Here is an 18,191-nt window from a genome sequence, read left to right on the forward strand (position 1 = left end):
AGTGGCAGGATGCCCACCCGCCCCCACGGTCCTGTCTGAAAGGAGCTGTCCCTGGTGAGGAGGCTGCTCTCACTACCCCGACCAAAGCTGCCTGGCCAGGGAGGGTATCAGACCTACGAGCATGAGGGAGAATGGAAATTAGCTAGGCCGATCAGATTCCTTTTCAGATATCTGAACTGGGGAAAATAAGGAGCAAATCCCACAGTTGGTAGAGGGGTGGGCCAGGGACCAGGCACCCATGTGAGGCTGGGCCTCAGCAGGCAGGGATGAAGCCTGGCCAGGGAAGCCGCCCACACACAGCACGCCTGGTCCTGGAGCTGCCTTGAATGACGCCTCATCTCCAAGGGGCCTGTGCGTGGTCCCTGAGCTGGGAGTGAGGCAGGACACCTCCGGGTCCTGTTATAAAGGAAAACAGGCCACGGCAGCACTCCTGCCTGGGTCGGGGGAGGGACTGGAAGGGGCAGCCCACTTCCCGTCAGTGGGGAAAGGAGTCTACATGCTGTCCCCGCCTGGGGACTTGTGGGGAAGGGAGCGAGAAAAGCAGAGAGGCGAAGGCCTCTGGAGTTCTTCAGGCCTTCCAAACACTGCTAGGCAGATACTCCATAAAGCAGAGATATGATTGGGTTTGGGGACCCCCAGGGAGGCCTGGAACCCAGCATGGGGGAGGGTTCAGCTATGTGGCATAACGAGGAGGTGGGGTTTGAAGGAGACAAAGGCAGGACCCTCAAAATGGAATCAGGGCATGCTGGGGGGCACCTCCTCAGACATTCAGGGGGTTGCAGGCTGTCAGGGGAGGCACACAAGGGAAGCTCCCGGAGGAGTTTTAAAACTATAAATACATTCAATGAAACAGTTCACATCCCTGGGAGGTAAATCTTTTGCCATCCAACACCTTCAGTAAAATAGTACAAAATAGCCATTTAAGTAATGCCCCAGAAGACAGGGCCCCTGGGGTTTCTGGCCCGCCCAGTGGCTGCCCACCACCTGCGGCAGCTGCAAAAAGCCTCTGCTCCTGGAACCAAAGGGGTCTGCCACAGAGCCTTCCCTGCCGGGGCTCCCGGGACAGAGGAACAGTGTCCGCTGACTGCCGAGCATGGCGCCTGCCACAGGGTAGGTGCCCAGCCCAGCACTGTACACAGGTGACTCGGTACCATCTCATGAGAGCCCAGTGCAAGAGCAGAGACAGGGCACAAGAGCAACAGCTTTGTTGACATAAAGGTGAGAGGACACAGGCATTTGTCAGCAGAAAATCAAGTGGCCCTGAAGCATCTTCATCAGGTGCTAACTGCCTCGAAGGGATCACAGTGCCGCCTGAAAGACAAATATGCTCTGCTGTCGTGTGGCCCAGGCTTCCCCAGGCCCCAACAGCCCTCGGCACAGGCATGGAAGTCACCTGTATTCCCATGGGAATAACCCCCACTTACTCCCAAGGACTCTCCCCTTGCAAAGTTCTCTCCAGGCATTTTCCAGGAGACCCCAGAGCTAATCGCACCTGAGCTCCCGATAATCCCAGTCAACTCCGGTGAGTGTGTGACAGTCACTCCTGTACAGAGCACCGACATCTCCCCTCAGCACAGCCTTCGATGCCCTGGTGGGGTTGTAAGGATCCCCAGAACAATGCTCCTTACCCCAAACTGTGAGAACAACCAAGAGAAAAGGCTCTCAAGACAGACAGTGAGGGAACAAGCCCTAGCCCTGCCAGTGGGTTTGGTCCAAGGGTCACAGTCACAAACTCATTCCCCTACAAGACAAATGTAGTCACCCATTCATTCATCCAAAAAACGTATTTCATGGACTTTGACCGTTTTACATTGAACTTGGCATTTCAAATCCAACTTTTGTGTGGGACACTCAATCTCTTGTGATGATCAGTGTGACGTCTGAGACACAGACTGCTGTCTGTTCACCGAAAGATTTCCTCTTCTTCGCAGGTTCTTTGCTGGACTTCATTCCCCAGCCTCCAGTACAGTTGGGTGTGGCTATGTGACTGAATTCCTGTCAATGGAATGTGGGCAGAAGTGAAATGTGCCACTTCCGGGCAAGGCCCATGAAATCCTCGTGTGAGATCCTCCATGCTTTTTACCTGTCGGTCCACTTGACGTGGACAAGTATGGTGACCCTGGACATGACATGCCAAAGACAGCAGAGCTGACAGATGACATGCCGACAGATGATCCTGGGGCTGAGAATCCATGCTTGGGAGGAGAGCCAGCCTGCTGAGCACGACATCCCCTTTGGACTGTCCATCGTGTTTGAGCCCTGTAGATTTGGGGATTTATTTGTTTCAGAAGGTATCATTCCCTTAAGCCAGTTGGAAGGTATGTTTGACCATTAAAGAAAATGTCCTGTTCTAAAACTTGGAAACGTAGATGTGCTTGCGGTAAATATCTGTTTCCTTCCTTAAAGTTGCCCAAATGAGCTTGATTTTGCAAAATACTGAAAATTAATACATGGTGCTAAGTACATGGAGAGAAAGAGTACCGCCCACTTCACCACTTAGCATACAAAGGGAAGCGCATATCTTTGAATTTCTAATCACATGTCTACAACCCCCTATCAGGCGGAAGTTCAGGACTTCCACCCTGAGGCCTCCCTAACACAAACCCCACCCAGGCCAAGAGGGTCACTGCCATCTTTGCCTCTGATGCTGCCACCCTGCACACTGCTGAAAACAGGTCCCAAAGTCTGCAGAATGCTGTGGACTCCAACTGTGATGCCCCTGCTGGTCCTGACCCAAGGGCACCCCTCCTCTGGGCACCAAGACCGCAGTTTCCTTAAGTTATCTTCACAAGCTTGGGATTCTCCCCATACCACACCAGCAGAGTGGTTGAACCCAGGGACCCCCAAGCCTCAGCCCGCACTGAGCTGAGAGCAGCATGGCCAACTCAGCCAGGCAAGCTTAGCAGAGTCCACCCGACGACCCCACAGACGCCCCCTGACTTCACATCTCAGAGAGAAAGGGCTGGGGGTCTTTGTTCCTCCCTCCCAGGAGGCTCTTGGTCTGTTTGTGCCAGAACTCTGCACACCAGGGAAGCCAGCACCTGCTAAGCCTGTGCTAAGCCTGTTCTCCGACCCCCACCAGGAAAATGAGAGCCCCTGTCCTTCCATCAAAAAGACAAAGGAGCCACCCGGGCACCCCCAGCAGACCCAGATCTACTCTAAGATGTCCTTCTGTTTCAGCTCGTTCAAAAAAGCAGCTGGAGCTTTTTCTTCTCTATTAAAAAAATTGCTGCATATCACACTGAGTTGAGTGGAATAGATGGCGAGCCCCTGGGAAGATATTAATTTCTATTTTGTTACAAAAACATACAAGAAGACTGCTGAGAATCTGATCCCCTCATTTTGCTTGTAAAACATGTTTTGTATTAGTTCATTCCTTTTTCCAGAGTATATTAATTTGCATTTCTCCTTTTTAGAATTGGCTAATGGCTTTTTTTTTTTTTAAGACTGACCAGAGGGGAACTTTTCTTCAAATAAGCATAGTGTTAAATCCTCCAAAGAATCATCCCAAAAAGAACTCAGGAGCCCAGCAGAGCAAGTGTCCCCTCTCTGAGCCCTTACTGGTCACTTGTGCCCCCACTGCACCCAGCCCAGGGTGTCTGATCCCCAAATGCTCTGGCCTGAGGGTGGACAAAACCAAGGACTTGCCCTTTGCTCCACCAGGGCGAAACTTAAAAAAATTTGTTTTAATTAAAGACAAGCAAGACAGAGGGAAAGGAAGACAGTGTACACGGTATATAACTATGGATTTACAAAACATGGGTGTGAGCCCCATGATAGGGTGCCCTTGCAGCTCACCTCCAGCTTTGAGCCTCTCTCTCCTTGGATTTGGGGTCTGCTGGGTGCTTTCCTCATTTTAAGACTTTTCTACTCCACCCCAAGTATTTCGGGGGTACTGGTTGGGACAAGAACTCTAGTCGGGAGTCCACAGCCAGTGGGTGGCCAGGGGGTCAACAGAAACCCCCGCCCCAAACCCACCTGCCCCCAGTGTCTGATGGGAGGAAGCGCCAGCTACCTGGGGGGCCTTGTTCCCTTCCCCCACCCTGCAGAAGACACATTTCCTCCCAGTGCTATTGATTAACTTTTATCAATTCTCTCTCTTCTTCCTCCATTTTGTTTAAATTTATTACTTCCTTTTTCTCCTTTCTCTTGGTTTGCAACTTAAAGGGAACAAAGTTCATCAGATATCACTTGATTTATTGTTTCTCTTTTTTTTCTCCTCCCTAATATAAGCACTGGGAGCAATAAATCTCCTCTAAGTACTGCATTGGCAGCATCCCAGAAATGGAGATATGTCACTTTCATGGTTTTTGTTCTTTAAATATTCTGTGGAGTCCTAAATGTCTTCCCTAATGAAAAGTTTATTTAAGAAAAGATCCACTCTGCCAAACTCAGTAAGAAAAAGATGAAAAAGAGGTTCAACTAGAGGAAGGTAAAGGAAGAAGATAAAATGATCAGTTGTCAATAACATGATTTTATTTCTAAAATAATGAAATGAAAAATTCTTAGGATTTATGAGAGTTTAGTTAAAGTGAATGGATACCAAATAAGCATTTGTTTCCTCTATACCAACAATTAGAAAATAAGAGAGTGGGAGAGCCCCTCATACATAATAGCAAGTGTATACCCAAGAAATTAGTTTAACAATAAATAAGCAGAAACCATATGAAAACTGAGTTATGAAAGAAGACAAGAAAATAAAGAGATATCATTCTTGTGATAAGACTCAGTATTGTAATGATTTAGCTTCTTTTCAACTTCTATGTATTTAGGTAATGTCAATCAAACTCTCATTGGAAATTTTTGGGAAACATGCCCAAATGATTCTGAAGGACATCTGAAAAAATAAAGTGACATAACATTCCCCACCTCTCCTCTTGGGGAGGTGGAGGTCTGGACTGGGTGAGGGGGCATAAAGGCAGGGTTCGGAGGCAGAGGGGGACAGAGGACCGGCCAGCATGGGGCCTTGTGGCTCCTGAGCTCTCAGAGTGACCCTGGGGAAAGTCCTGGAGGTGACCGGGCATTTCCCAGAGGGGAGGATGCAGTTTATTTTAGTCATTCAACAAATATTCACTGAGCATCAGGCATGATTATAGGAACCAGGGATAAAGTGCTGGATGAACAAAGCCCCTGGCCAGGGAACTGATGCCCCCGCTGGGGAGGCAGACAACAACTGAGGGAATGTATTAGCACGTCCAGGTGCTGGGGTACTAAGCAGAGCGTGCCTCTAGCCAGAGCCAGTCGGCAGGGGAGCCGCTCACTGGAGATGGGATGGTTGCCATGGGATGGGCCTGGTGAGGGCATCTCCAGTACTGGATACTGGGAAGAACGGGGAGCGAACAGGCAGGGATGGGCTGTGTCAGACCCCTGACACCATCACCTCCCTTTTTACAAAAGCTTTTCTGCCCTGGAAGCTGTGAATCCACAGGGCCGTGTCTGGTTCGTGAGACACCTGACCTGGAGCGGCCAGGCAGTTTCACCAGGAATTTGAAATCTAGACCCAGGACTGAGTGGAGCCCTTGAGTACAGGGCCCTGAGCAGCAGGGGTGGGGAGTGAGACTCCGAGTAGAGAGGAGAAGGGACATGACTATCCCCAGGAGAGAGACAGAGAAGGACAGGGACACACAGAGAAAGAGCAGAGAAACATTTAGAGACAGAGACAGAGAGGAATAGAGGCAGAAAAACAGAGAGAGACAGAGAGATGGAGAGACACAGAGACAAGAGAAAGACAGAAACACAGTGTCCAGAGGCCCCGACATTCAGTACTGAGGGTCTCACAATAGATTCTAAGAGAATCCATCTTTTATCAACTGGTCCCCAAAGACCAATTCATCAAACTCAGCTAGAACACTGACTCTCCAAGCACTTTAAGGAAATATATTTTTTAAATATTTCATATTCTTCTTTAATATCTTAATAGCATTTTAAGAAATGTGCACATTGTTAAAAAAACTAGGTCACTTTAGCCCTTTTTACTGCACTCTTTATGTGATGATATTCCAAATTTATAACATTTTGAAGAGGTTCAGAACAAGCCTCCCCAAAATGTGCTACTTTGGCATGTGGACTATTTTGAGATGAAGGTAATGGAGAACCTGCAGGCTCAAGAGAAACATACCCCTCCCTTAATTACCTAGAAAAATATAAATTGGGGTCTTTCCCCAAATAAGAGTTATAACCAGAGCTAAATTTTATCTGAATGAACCATCTGCATGGAAGGGCAAACATCTAATCACCAAGTATCTCCTCTTCCTATTGCCGTGTGAACAGTCCTCCCACACTTTGAAGTCCCAGGTCCCGAAACTGTTCCTCAGCTCAAGAAACCTCTTTAAACATCTACCTCACTTTACCTTTCTGTCTTTGAACCTCTCATGTATGTGGGGTTCTTGTACACCCGTAATTAAATTTGGTTTACTCCTGTTACTCTGTCTCATGTCAGTTTAATTCTTAGCAAGAACCTTGAAGGGTAGAGGAAAATTTTTCCTTGACAACAATTTCATATAAGGATTTTCAGTGTATACTTCTCCTGAGTTCCTTTAGAAGTCATTTTCTGTTTTGCCAACATTTAGCATTTTTAGGATTCTTTTACCAGTTTCTCTGAATGACCGATCTGATGGATTTAGCAAATGCACAGATGACTAGACTTGGTGAGAACAGCGGACAAGCAATTTGTATTTTATGGGATGGTTTTGAAAGAACTGGAAAGGAGTTTTGATTTTGTCTTCAGGTGGCATTTTAAGGAATGTCAGTTTGCCCCTATCTTGGTGCTACAGATGAAAGGGGAGAAGGCGGCAGGGAGAATCAGCCTCCAGGAAGGGTGGCTGGGGTGGAGTGGGGAGGGGATCCACGGAGAGGGGATGGTGAGCTAGGCACCACTGAAGGGTGTCAGGAGCAAGCAGAGGTCAGAGCGGCGTGTGGGTGGCCGTGGGTGAGGCCAGCAGGAAGCCCCGGGAGGAAGGTCCAGAGGCCTGCCCCAGGCTGCAGCCCCCTCGCCACAAACCCCACATGAGGCTTTCTTCCTTGCAACTGGAAAAATCAAAGTAGATCACAAGTAAATGAGATATTTACCTAATCCCATGCACATGTGTCTGCTTTTTTTCCATTATAATAATGTCATATTAAATATAATTGGACATTGAGCTTTTACTATGTTTAGAATTATTTTCTTGGGATACAATGCCTAGAACTCAATGGCTCAGAAAGCTCAAACACCAGTGTTTATGCCAAAGGACTTCCGCACTGGGAGAAAGGGGTTTTACCAGTTGATGCCAGCAATGCCTGAGAGAGCCTGTTGGCCTCCACCCTCGTGTTCAATGAGTATTTGCTCCTTAAAATACCCTACGGTTTAGAGATCAACAGCTGCACAACCTGGAAGGACAGTTTCCATTTTGCTCCTGAAACATCTGTCAAGCCCTGTTGTCAACACAGTCTCTCTTGTCACGCATTTCACTTCACGGATTCTAAGTGAGTGAAGGGCTGTGTCTTCTGGCAGCACTACTGCATCTTGCTTGTCTCTCTTCCAAACCCAATCTGCAAACGCTCACCTGGAGATAGGCATTCAAAAAAAAAAGGCGGTGACTGCTGTAATTGTGGGCCATTAATATTCTCAGAAGCAGACTAACTGGAAGATGAAATCCTGTCATGGAGGGAAAAGTATATTCTAAAAGGCAGAAGTCTGGGTGGGAACAACAACAAAATGCACGTTTAGTTGGAACGTGAACAGAGTGGATGGAAAACCCTCAGGTCACCATCCTGTGGTTGATTCTACTGTTTGCTCCTCTGTGCCGAGAGGAGCAGGTGTGTGGAGGTAAAGGGGCTGGTAAAGCCGCAGCCCATAGCTACCCAGAGACCTCACACCTCAGTCATTCACGGAACATCTACTAGATGCCATCACATGGTGATGGCCAAGTGGGGTCAAAAGAGTGGGCCAGGCAGCGCAGGGGCCTCTGTGTTGATATGGAAAAATTCTGAGATGTCCTAAAACTGACTGACATAAGGGTCAGAGAATGGGGAAGAGAGACAAGGGAAATTGATCAGTTAATAGCCGCACCCCATAGCTACCCAGAGACTCTACACTCCTGAATGAGGTCATTTTGGCAATTATTTAAACAGCCTGCAAGACTACTACATCCCTCTGACATGGAAACAATCCCTGACCATCATCTGATAACCTGTCCGTGAATCTTCTCTGGACTAACCACCTATCCTCGGACTTTCCCTCTTCCTGTTAGTCTGCCTTCCTTATCTGTAGCCAATGTGAATTTCAACAACTTACTTCCCTTGAGACCCCTTTTAAATGTTCCCTGTTTCTTGAGTCTGATGGACAAGTTGTTTCTGTGAACTGGCCTTGCTGCTGGTCAAGCAGAAACTTCCTGCACAGGCCTCACTCCTTTACTTGTCTAGCATCTGCAGAGGCTCAATAACCCTTTTATTTCAGAGACCTCTTGGTCTCTACAGAGTTTTTGACTTGGCAGTGTGGACCCTGATGTCTTTGTATAAGTGACTATCCTCAGCAAACAACAGACAAGTTCAGAAACCACAGTTAGTCTCGACTGAAAAATCCACATTGGTTTCTGTTTTGAAGTGCTCTTAACTTAATGTTCTGATCTGAAGATGTAAATTCTTTCAGAAAACCATTTTTGTCTGAGGCAAGTATGGAAATGTTATGTTTCATGGTTGCTGGAAGAATTACTACCCCCAAATCCTGGATTTCACACTCTTTGCCCCCTTTCAGTAGATGAAGAAAATGATTAAGGAAAAGCTTTTGACTTCATGCTGCCACAAAGCGAGAAAGCACTGTCGACACCTGGATGGAGAATCCCAAGATCCTCCAGTCCCAAACTGGTCCCTGTTGGAATCCTCAGGCAGGCGGCAGGGGCTTTGTTCCGGGGCCTTGTGCGCAGCCCGCACGCTGACAGTCAACTGTCTGGAAATCCTTAGGCATCAGGGACTCTGGGTGACCAGCAGGAGGGCTACTGGACGCCAAGATTCCCAAAGAGGGAACAACGAGGTCTCTCTGCTGGGCCCAGACTGAGGCCCCAGGATTCCACCAGGGCCCCAATCCCCCTGGAGAAACCTCATCCACCCAAACCAGGCTCCCTCTCTGAAAGGTGCTGTCACTCCTGGTCTCACCTGCCCCCTGAAACAGCAAAGGTCTGGAAGAAAAGCCAGGAACAGTAAGTGGAAGCAGAGCTTAAGGAGACCCGTAATCACAGTCCCCAAGCGCAGGACAGCCCTGGGAGCTGGACTTTGCTCCTTGCTTCCGGACAGCTCAGGGAGTCTCACTCCACAAGGAAGGGGTTCATCACACCCCAGTCATTCACGGAACATCTCCTAGATGCCAGATACTCTGCTAGGTGCTTATGTATGAATAAACACAAATATAATTTTAAAAGTTAATTTTTGATTCCCTTAGTGCCAGAAGACAACTTTCCTCCTCTTAAGCATTCCCTGTAGAAAATGTGAAATTGGAATGCTTTCTCTCTTTGAGATGTACGTAAATATTTTTTAAAGCCAAATGTGTCTCTTGCTAGTTTTGCAGTACTAGGAATGCCTTTCTTGGGGGCTTGAAGCCATCTCTTTGAAAAGTGAACATCAAGAAGGGTGGCCCCATTCTGTCTCAAGAGAAAATGACAGATGTTGGAAATAGGCAAAAGCATCCCTGAGGAGACTCACAGCAAAGGAACAGAACAAATGCTAAAAACTAAAAGTCGAGGGCGCTTTCCCAAAATTAAAAAAAGAGAGGGAGAGAAAAGGTTTGATACTACAATGCATTAGTCAGAATCCATTCAGGAGAACAAAACCACAAAATAATTTGAATAGGGAAAGTTTCTTATAAAGAAACTACTAACTGTAACGGGATTGGAATAATGGAGGAATAGCTAGTAAGGAGTCAAAGTAACTTTAAAGGATATAGACTAGCAGATAAAGGAAGAAGCCTGTTCACCTACTGCCAAGACAGGAACAAGAAAAGATCCCCTAACCCCAGAGTTGAGACTGAGACCTTGGAAGAGAACACGGTGACTCGTGGATGATGGAGACGTTTGCGGAGGCCACCCAAGGGGGTGCCAAAGGAAGGTCTCCTTGGGGAGGTGTCCTGGGCTGCTGACCACTGGTCACTGCTGAGCTAAGAGCAGCCTGCACAGCAGGGGCCTGGTGCGGGAGGCAAACCCAAAAGAGGACCCTCCTCCTCCAGCCCCCTTACAGCGCCCTCTACTGACAAAGTTGAACATTGGTCAGCTCTCAAAGGAGAAAGTTAAAGCATCTGCCTTCATTATCGCTACGCCCACAGTCAAGGATCATCTTTGGGAGCCTGAGACACAATAGATTAGTAACTGGTACATATATATTAAAAGAGTACATGATATGCCAGAGAAAACTGACTCAGAATGAGTAACACCAAGACATATTTTAGTAAATTTACTGGATATTAAAGGGGGAAAAATCCTTTAATCGTCAAGGAGGAAAGGAACAAGTAACCAAAGGGAAAGAAAATTAGATTATCATCAGAATTTTCAACAGCACTATTTTGTACCTTTAGAAAATGGAGTGGCCCATCTAAGGGGGCATAAGTGTGAGCCAAGGAGTTCATATTCAGAAAAACTGACTTTTGAGTATAAAACATACAAACTGTTATCAAGGTATAAGAACTCAGGGAATATTGTCCCCATGAGCCGTGCTTGGAAGAATTTACTACAGAGAAAGCCTCAGACTAACAAAATTACTGGACACATCAGCATAAGAGCTAGTGGGAACATCAGGCCATGGCAGAACCAACACTATATGAGGTTTAAAAGGGAGAGAATATGGTAGATGAGGGCTAGCAGCTCTACTCATGTAGATGCAGAACAGCTGTAAAAATTGGGGGAGGAACCTGTAAACTGTTTTCAGTGACCATTCCGGTGGTAGCCGCATTAGTATTACAATTCCCTGTTGTGTGTGTAATGTTGCCTGAAACAAATGAGTAATTATGGGATATAGTTTAACTATCATCCCCTGTGTCCTAAAAATCAGGATTCTCAGTATGGAAGAAAGCAGATACAGCTGTGTTTTTGAAGATCAAATTTAAAAATCAGCAGTCCTTGAATTTAACTGGAAGTAACAGTATGAAGTTATGAAGTATTTTGTTTATCATTCTATCTAAATCTGTTAGTTCTGGCCACTGAAAAGGCCTAGAAATGATGACCAATCTAGTAGCCATGAGCATCCCTGGAGTCCACATTATGGTCAGAAAATGCCATTTCTAACTAAAAAATCAGGGCTGAATGGAGAAATGACTGATTGCAGGTCTGAGGAGAAAATGTACTAAAGGACTCTGAAACATCTTGACCTAAACAATAACACACAAGCCATCATAGAGAGGCTATGTGTAGACTAGGGTAGCATCAAAAAACACAGAAGCCAGCGCACAGAGGTTTCCACTAGTCAAAGACAGGACAATTTGAGCTTGCATGCAGTAATAATTGCAACAAATTGAAACTCACCAGATTTATTTAAAATCCACAAGTAAATAATGATACTGAAAAAAAATGAATTGGTCACCTCCAGAGGATAAGGAATCCGTTTATTAGTTTGCAAACTGGTAAATACAGGGAAAGAAGGGAGCCTTTATCCTGCCTCTCCTGTATGATATACCATTGCATAGCCTCATGGTTGATGAAAGGAAACATCTGCTTATAAAGAATTCCAGCAAATAAATGAAATAGAAATGATGGAATTAAAGTATCATCATTCTGTTGTGGTGGCAGCTGGGGTTCCTTTCATTATCTTACATAAAACCCTGAACAGCCTCATCAGTGTTGCCATGATCTGTTTAACACTCTCAGTATATTTTCTCCAAGACTATTTACTTATAAATTGTGTGGAATGACAAAATGAATAAGCAATAAAATGGGAATCACATCACAATGAAAACACTACATGTCACTATTTTGGACCCGCCGTGAATTAATGGATCTAGGGACTGAGCATCCATGGCCATGGACACCATAAAAGGAGAGGCTGCCTGACATTATGTGGCCCCTGATGAAAAAGTGTCAGCACCTAGAGTCTTGCCAAACAGGCAGAAGCTGAGTCTGATCAAGCATCTAGATCCAGCTGACAATGAGCAGCAAATAGAGAGGGCAGTGAAGCATACAGAACTGCCCCTGGGCGAGCAGCAGGCAAAACCCAGACTGCTGGAAACTGCACTCAGACAGCCTGGATTCTGAGATAAAATGGCAACAAATAAAATGCAAGGGAAAGAAAGAGATGAGGAGAACCTGTAGATTAAAGGAGAGGTAGAAGATATATTTGTTAAAGTGGACAAGTCTGAACCATAGTTTATAGGGATGCACATTTGGATGATAATATATCTATGAAGATATAAAGAAACCCAAGGAAGTGATTACTATAAAGCTCCTGCAGCCGGGGGTGTGGTGCAGTGAGGGGAGCAGTGGGAGGAGAAATGTGGAGCTGCTCCTGGGGTGGCTGCAGCATCTCTTGGGTTACAAGAGCATTTGGGGTGTTTGCCTTGTAACACTTAATTGGGCTCTACCTTCATTTTGTATGTTTTTCTGAATCTCATATTTTACAGTAAAAAGATTATTTAAAAAGCAGTGTTTAAAAATTGATGCATATCATCTTACTATGCTGACAGACAGTGATTGCAATGGATGGCGGGGGGTGAGGACTTGATAATATGGGTGAATGTTGAAACCACAATGTTCGTGCAAAACCATAAGATTGTGTAGCAATGATACTTTAATTTAAAAAATTGATGCATTATATATTAACGTAAAATGTCACATACCACAGAGCTATGAATAGCATGCTTTGGGAAATGTTGACCTTTTCCATAAGCCTGAGTGTTATTGGGCACAAGAAGCCACCTTACCCCAGGAAAGTCTGTTGTAAAACCTCTGTGCCCATTTGGAATGGGTGGACTTCATGGGATGGGTGGCAGGTGGGGAGGAGCACAGCGGGAAACTGATGTCTATACTGGACAGCTTGGGGATACAAGGGGCAGCCAGTGGGCAAGTGTGGATGGGGGCTCCTATCTAAATACATCTCAAGCCCCTCCCAGCATACATAGCTGGACCCCAGGATCCTGCTGTAACTATAGAATCTCCTGGACAGCCCGTTGGGCCCCTGCCGACCTGCACCAGGCTAGTAGGGACGGCTGGAGACACCCTGACAAGCGTGATGTCCTGAGGCATGTGCAGCTCTGACGCAGAACAGGGTCTTGGAGGCACGAACCATTACTGTGGTGGAGAGCTCCTGGGCTGTCAGGCTGGCTCCCCCCTTAGGCAAGAATTGCACCCCCATCCCAGACATGCCTGTATTATATGATCCTGTCCTCCTGGTCACAGCTGATTTGACCAGAGAGGGACACAAGACCTCATGCTGGAGGCAATGGACACATGTGGTTTACTGTCCATCATCTTTGTCCCCTCCTTCTGGTAACAGCACTTCAATTTTCTTTTGGAACACCTCCCCTCTCGAATGTGGTCAGGATGGGATAACTCTACCACCAGTTTGAGTTTAGATAAAGCCAATAAATTATCCCTGTCACCAGGTGTTCACAGAAGGGTTAGGAATCCAGACACAAGCCAATCAGTGTATCTTGTTCCCTTGGCCCCATGATTGGTTGAAAGATGGACACCTGACCGAGGCTGATCCAGGCAAAATGGATCTTAGGACTGCTACAGGGAATGATGAGACTCCCCCCATCCTCTGTCTTCTGGGCGTTGTGGGGTGAAGACAAAAGATCTGGAGCTGCCCCAGCTACTGTTGGCTTTTGAGGAAAAGTACCTTGGGAATAAAGCCAGGACCCAGAGGTGCACAGAGCTATGGATATTGCAGAGAAATCGAGCAAGCTCTCTGGTGGCATTCTGAACCTCTGAGGCCAGTTCAGTCACTCCTCTGGATTTTATTACATGAGCCAATATTCTTCCCCTTCCTTTTGTTTTTTAAATCGAGCCAGTCTACATCAGGTTTTCTGCACCTTGCAACTGGGTATATGTTAGGAATGTTATGGCTGCAGGTAACAGAAAATTCAAGTATGACTAAAACAAATGTGGGCATACTTTTTGCACAAAACAAGAAGTCCAAAAGATGACAGTCCAGGACTATTCACATAGTTCAGCAATGCCATGCACACATGCGAGCGCATGTAAAAGTCATGGTGTCTAAGTCCTGGATTGTACCAATGTCAACTGCCTGGTTTAGCTACTGTGCTACAATTATAGGAGATGTTACCACTAGAGAAAACTGGATGAAAGGTACCTGGGGCCTCTCTACTATTTTGGCAGCTATGTATGAATCTGTAAGTATCTCAAAAGTTTAAAAAGAAGGTATGTAAGTGCATAGACAGTTCTATACATGATTTCAGTGTCTTCACATCTCCCTGGAGTTCATCTAGCTCCTAGGGTGCAAGGAGGCTTAGGCAGCACTCACAGGTCCTCCACCCTCCACAATCCCACAGTCCAGCATCCCCCCTGGCCCAGGCCCTCCGTATTAGGCTGCTTCAATTTCCCAATGAGATTGAGAACAAGACAGCTCAAAGAGAGGGCTGCATTCGTGAAAACTTACTCAGCTGCCTTTCTGAAGATAACAGGGAACACCTGCATGCACACATCTCCCCCCACACTCTGGCAACAACCTGGAACCCATACAATGCCACAATGGCATGAAAAGTGCCCTCCATTTAAGAGGTTCTGGAGTCTCCTATCAGACACAACTCATTTACCGCCCTGGGATCTACAGTCTTGACCTTTCAAAGCCATCTTCTAGTTCCTAGCCTACCCACAGACTTTCAGATAAACAACTTAATTTAGAGAAAAAATTAGGCACCTTGTCTAAGTTTCCCTGAGTACGTTGATGCCAGTACCCCACGACTCAGGTTCTGCCTTTGTCCAAAATATGCCATTAAGTTCGGGTTCCGGCGCCATTCCCTTGGTACCCTGATGCACTGCTGCCCTCTGCTGGTGACTTCTGGGCAGTACATAGGACGTCATATAAAAAAAGCGTGGCCCCAGAGGAGAAATAAGGACAAAAATACACTCACAAAAGAAATGTAACGAGGTAATCAGTATATGAAAAATATCTACCCTAAGTGGTACTTAAAAAATGCAAACTATAATACCAAGGAGATATTATTCTCCCTCAGACTAGTAATAATGGAAATGACAATGACAATGTCTAGTGCTGTCCAGGGCTGGGGACACACAGCTTGTCACAAGGCACACAGAAAGTGATCACCTCAGCAGGGCCCTTTCTGGAACCCCCTCAGGCTCTGGCCCCCCAGCCCCCCACTGTGAAGCTCTGGCTTGCACAGCTCAGGGGAGTGCAGCTGTCTAGGCCTTCTTGGGGAGTAGTTTGGTTCTAAGTTCCAATGGCCTTACAAATCCCAAACACTCAGAATCTCAAACATTCCACCTCTAGGAATCCTTCCTCAAGAAGTTATCAGACAGTTGAGTGAAGAACTTATAACCAGAAGAGCCCGTCTTCATCCTGCCATGTTCTCAAGCAAGGTGCCCTCACTCCCAGAAGCCAAGCACCTGCCGCACTGCAGCTCCCAGCGAGCAGCCCGCTTACCGCAGCCTGGCTGGGCTGGGCAGGGAGGGCTTGTCTCAGCCCCATTTGGCCCCAGCCTTGGAGGCCGGGCGCTGGAATCAGCGGAGGGCTCACCCACCCACTCACGCAGCACCTGTACCGCGAAGGCTCCTTGGGCGTCGCCATCCTTCCTTCTTCCCTCCCTCCCAGGCGCTGTCTGCAGCAGGAAGGTGTCAGCAGAAACTGAGAAACGCCACGGCAGTCACCCCTAGAAGGACAGAGCTCGACGGAAGCTGTACTGCCCTTCTCAGCTAGCCTCGGATGTCACTTGGCCTCACTTCTGCCACACTCTGTTCAGTAGAACTGTGTCTCTGAGATGGGCCCATACCCAAGGGGAGGGGAACTAGGCTCTAACTTTTGTGGGAGGAATGTCAAAGAATTTGTATACATTTAAAGTCCACCACAATGTGGAAAGATGTTCACAAGATATTATAAGGAAAAAGCAAATTAAAGAGTAGTATGGACGGCCTGGCAGGGCTAGTGCCTTTGCTGTCTGCCCACTCCCAGTCTCAGGACCTGACCCCGGCCACCCCCAGCTTCCTAGCCACACAGCCACGCCTGAGCTTCAGGCTTCCTCTCTGAGCCAGATCCAGATAGAAATTCCAGCTCTGCCACATCTCAACTCAGGCTGCTTCCTCAGTAGTAAAAGCGGAGTTGTAAGAGCACCTACCTAGAGAGCTTGCGAGGATCCAGGGGGCTGCCACAATTAGTGTTTAACCCAGAACCTGGTGTGACACAGTAAGTATTCAAGTGCTGGCAGCTCTACCTGCATAGACCTCCACCCTGGCAGCCAAGGCCTGGTGACGTTTTTGGCAATGCCAGGATGCCATTCCACTGGTGAAAGCCCCACAACACTGGAGTGACTCCAACTTCTGGAGCTCCAGGGAACCACAGCAGCCACCCTCCACCCCCACATGTGGCCCAGTGGTGCCTTGGCCAGTTTCTGTAGGACAGGCATCGTGGGCTGGGGGAGGGCCTTCCACGTGCTGAGCACACAAGCTTTGCAGACATGAGAGCACAGCCCCTGCTCTCTAGGGGCTCGCACTCAGGGGGCACCAAAAAATTAACAAAGGCCTCCATTGCGGGAATCGGGTGGGAACACAGAAAAAGGTGGGGGGTACAAATGGTGCAGAGGGAGGACTATCTCTGACCACGGGAGGTCAGAAAAGGTTTTCACAGATGAGTGTTTGCCAGGTGGACAAGGGGGAGGAAGGAAACCGTGGTAGACACACAAAGGCAGAAGGCAGATGGTGCACGTGGACATGGTGCCTGCGAACCACAGTGGCTCAAGGACATGGAGTATATGGAGTGAAGAGAGGAGTGACATGTGACAGGGTCTGGGTCCCCAGCTTGAGGGGCTTCTTAAGCCCTGACAAAGACCTGGCTTTATGAAGGGGACACGATAGGAGAGTGTGCAGCAGGGACTAACGTTGAAAGATCACACAGGAGGTGGCAGGAGCTTGCGCTGATGTTAGAGAAGCTGCTATCCACAGCAGGGAGTGACGGAGGGGCCAAGGGGGTGGGCACAGAGCGGGGGGGGGGGGGGGGGGGGGGAAGGAGGGAGGGGCAGCCAGCATGGGGACAAAACGCTGGGGTGTGGCAGATTTGGGTACTAGAGTCCAGGTTGCTGAAAGGTCTCCATTCTATCCTGAAATGATCAAGATAGAGGCCCCAAAATGTACTGTGCTGTGATCCTGACCGCTAGTGGAATCTGAACATCTACAACAAAAATATGGTAACAGTGCCAATACCACAAGGGCCATCACCACCACTACCGCCTGTGCTCCCAGCGGCGAGTCTGGCTTGGCCTGAGGTGATGTCCACAACCCCCTTAGGAAGGGGGCGTTACTAGTTGGCTCTTTCCAGGAGGAGGAGGCCAGAAGGGCAGGGCACACTCCCCAGCAGGCCTTTCCCCTAACCATCAAGCCAAACCGCCTTCCGCTGGCCCTGCTCTGCCCAAGACCCCAGGTGTTCAAGGAACTTGAATGACTGAAGGTGCTCTGGGTGACAGACCCGTCGGTCACCGCTCAGGCTTGTGGCTCAGCAGTGGTGCAGCAAGACCTCTGCTTTAGTGGGGACACCTTGATGTACCGCTGAAATGACGTCGTGGTCAGCGGCTCTAAGTACATAAAATACCATGTTAAGAGAACATCCTTTGCTTAGCATTTAAATATTTTATTGGTATTGTATGTCTCATTTCATAGAATTCCTTTCATCTACATTAACAAGATTTTAAGAATGAAAAAACCTATCTTTGTTGGATTTTAATTGAGTTTTCTTTTTTTTTAAAAACCTGGCCAGCTTATGATGAACAAGGGAATCACTGAATCCTTTAATAAGAGGAATCCACCCACTAAAAATATGAGCCCAGAGTCTTTTTTAGATACATCTTCAGTAACTTTTATATTTCATTTCTTGATTTTTTAGCCAGTTCCAGTATTTACTTATGAGTAAATTATGGTGATTTACATTTTTCCAGGAAGTAGTTCATATCATAGTATCGGATGGACTGACAGTGGGTAACATCTTGTATTTTTTAAATAACTGTTCTCTTTATTCATTGTCTTTAAATTTGTCGGGTACACTTTTCATTATTT

Source organism: Manis pentadactyla, chromosome 6 (assembly GCF_030020395.1).
Source record: "Manis pentadactyla isolate mManPen7 chromosome 6, mManPen7.hap1, whole genome shotgun sequence".
NCBI classification, from domain to species: Eukaryota; Metazoa; Chordata; class Mammalia; order Pholidota; family Manidae; genus Manis; species Manis pentadactyla.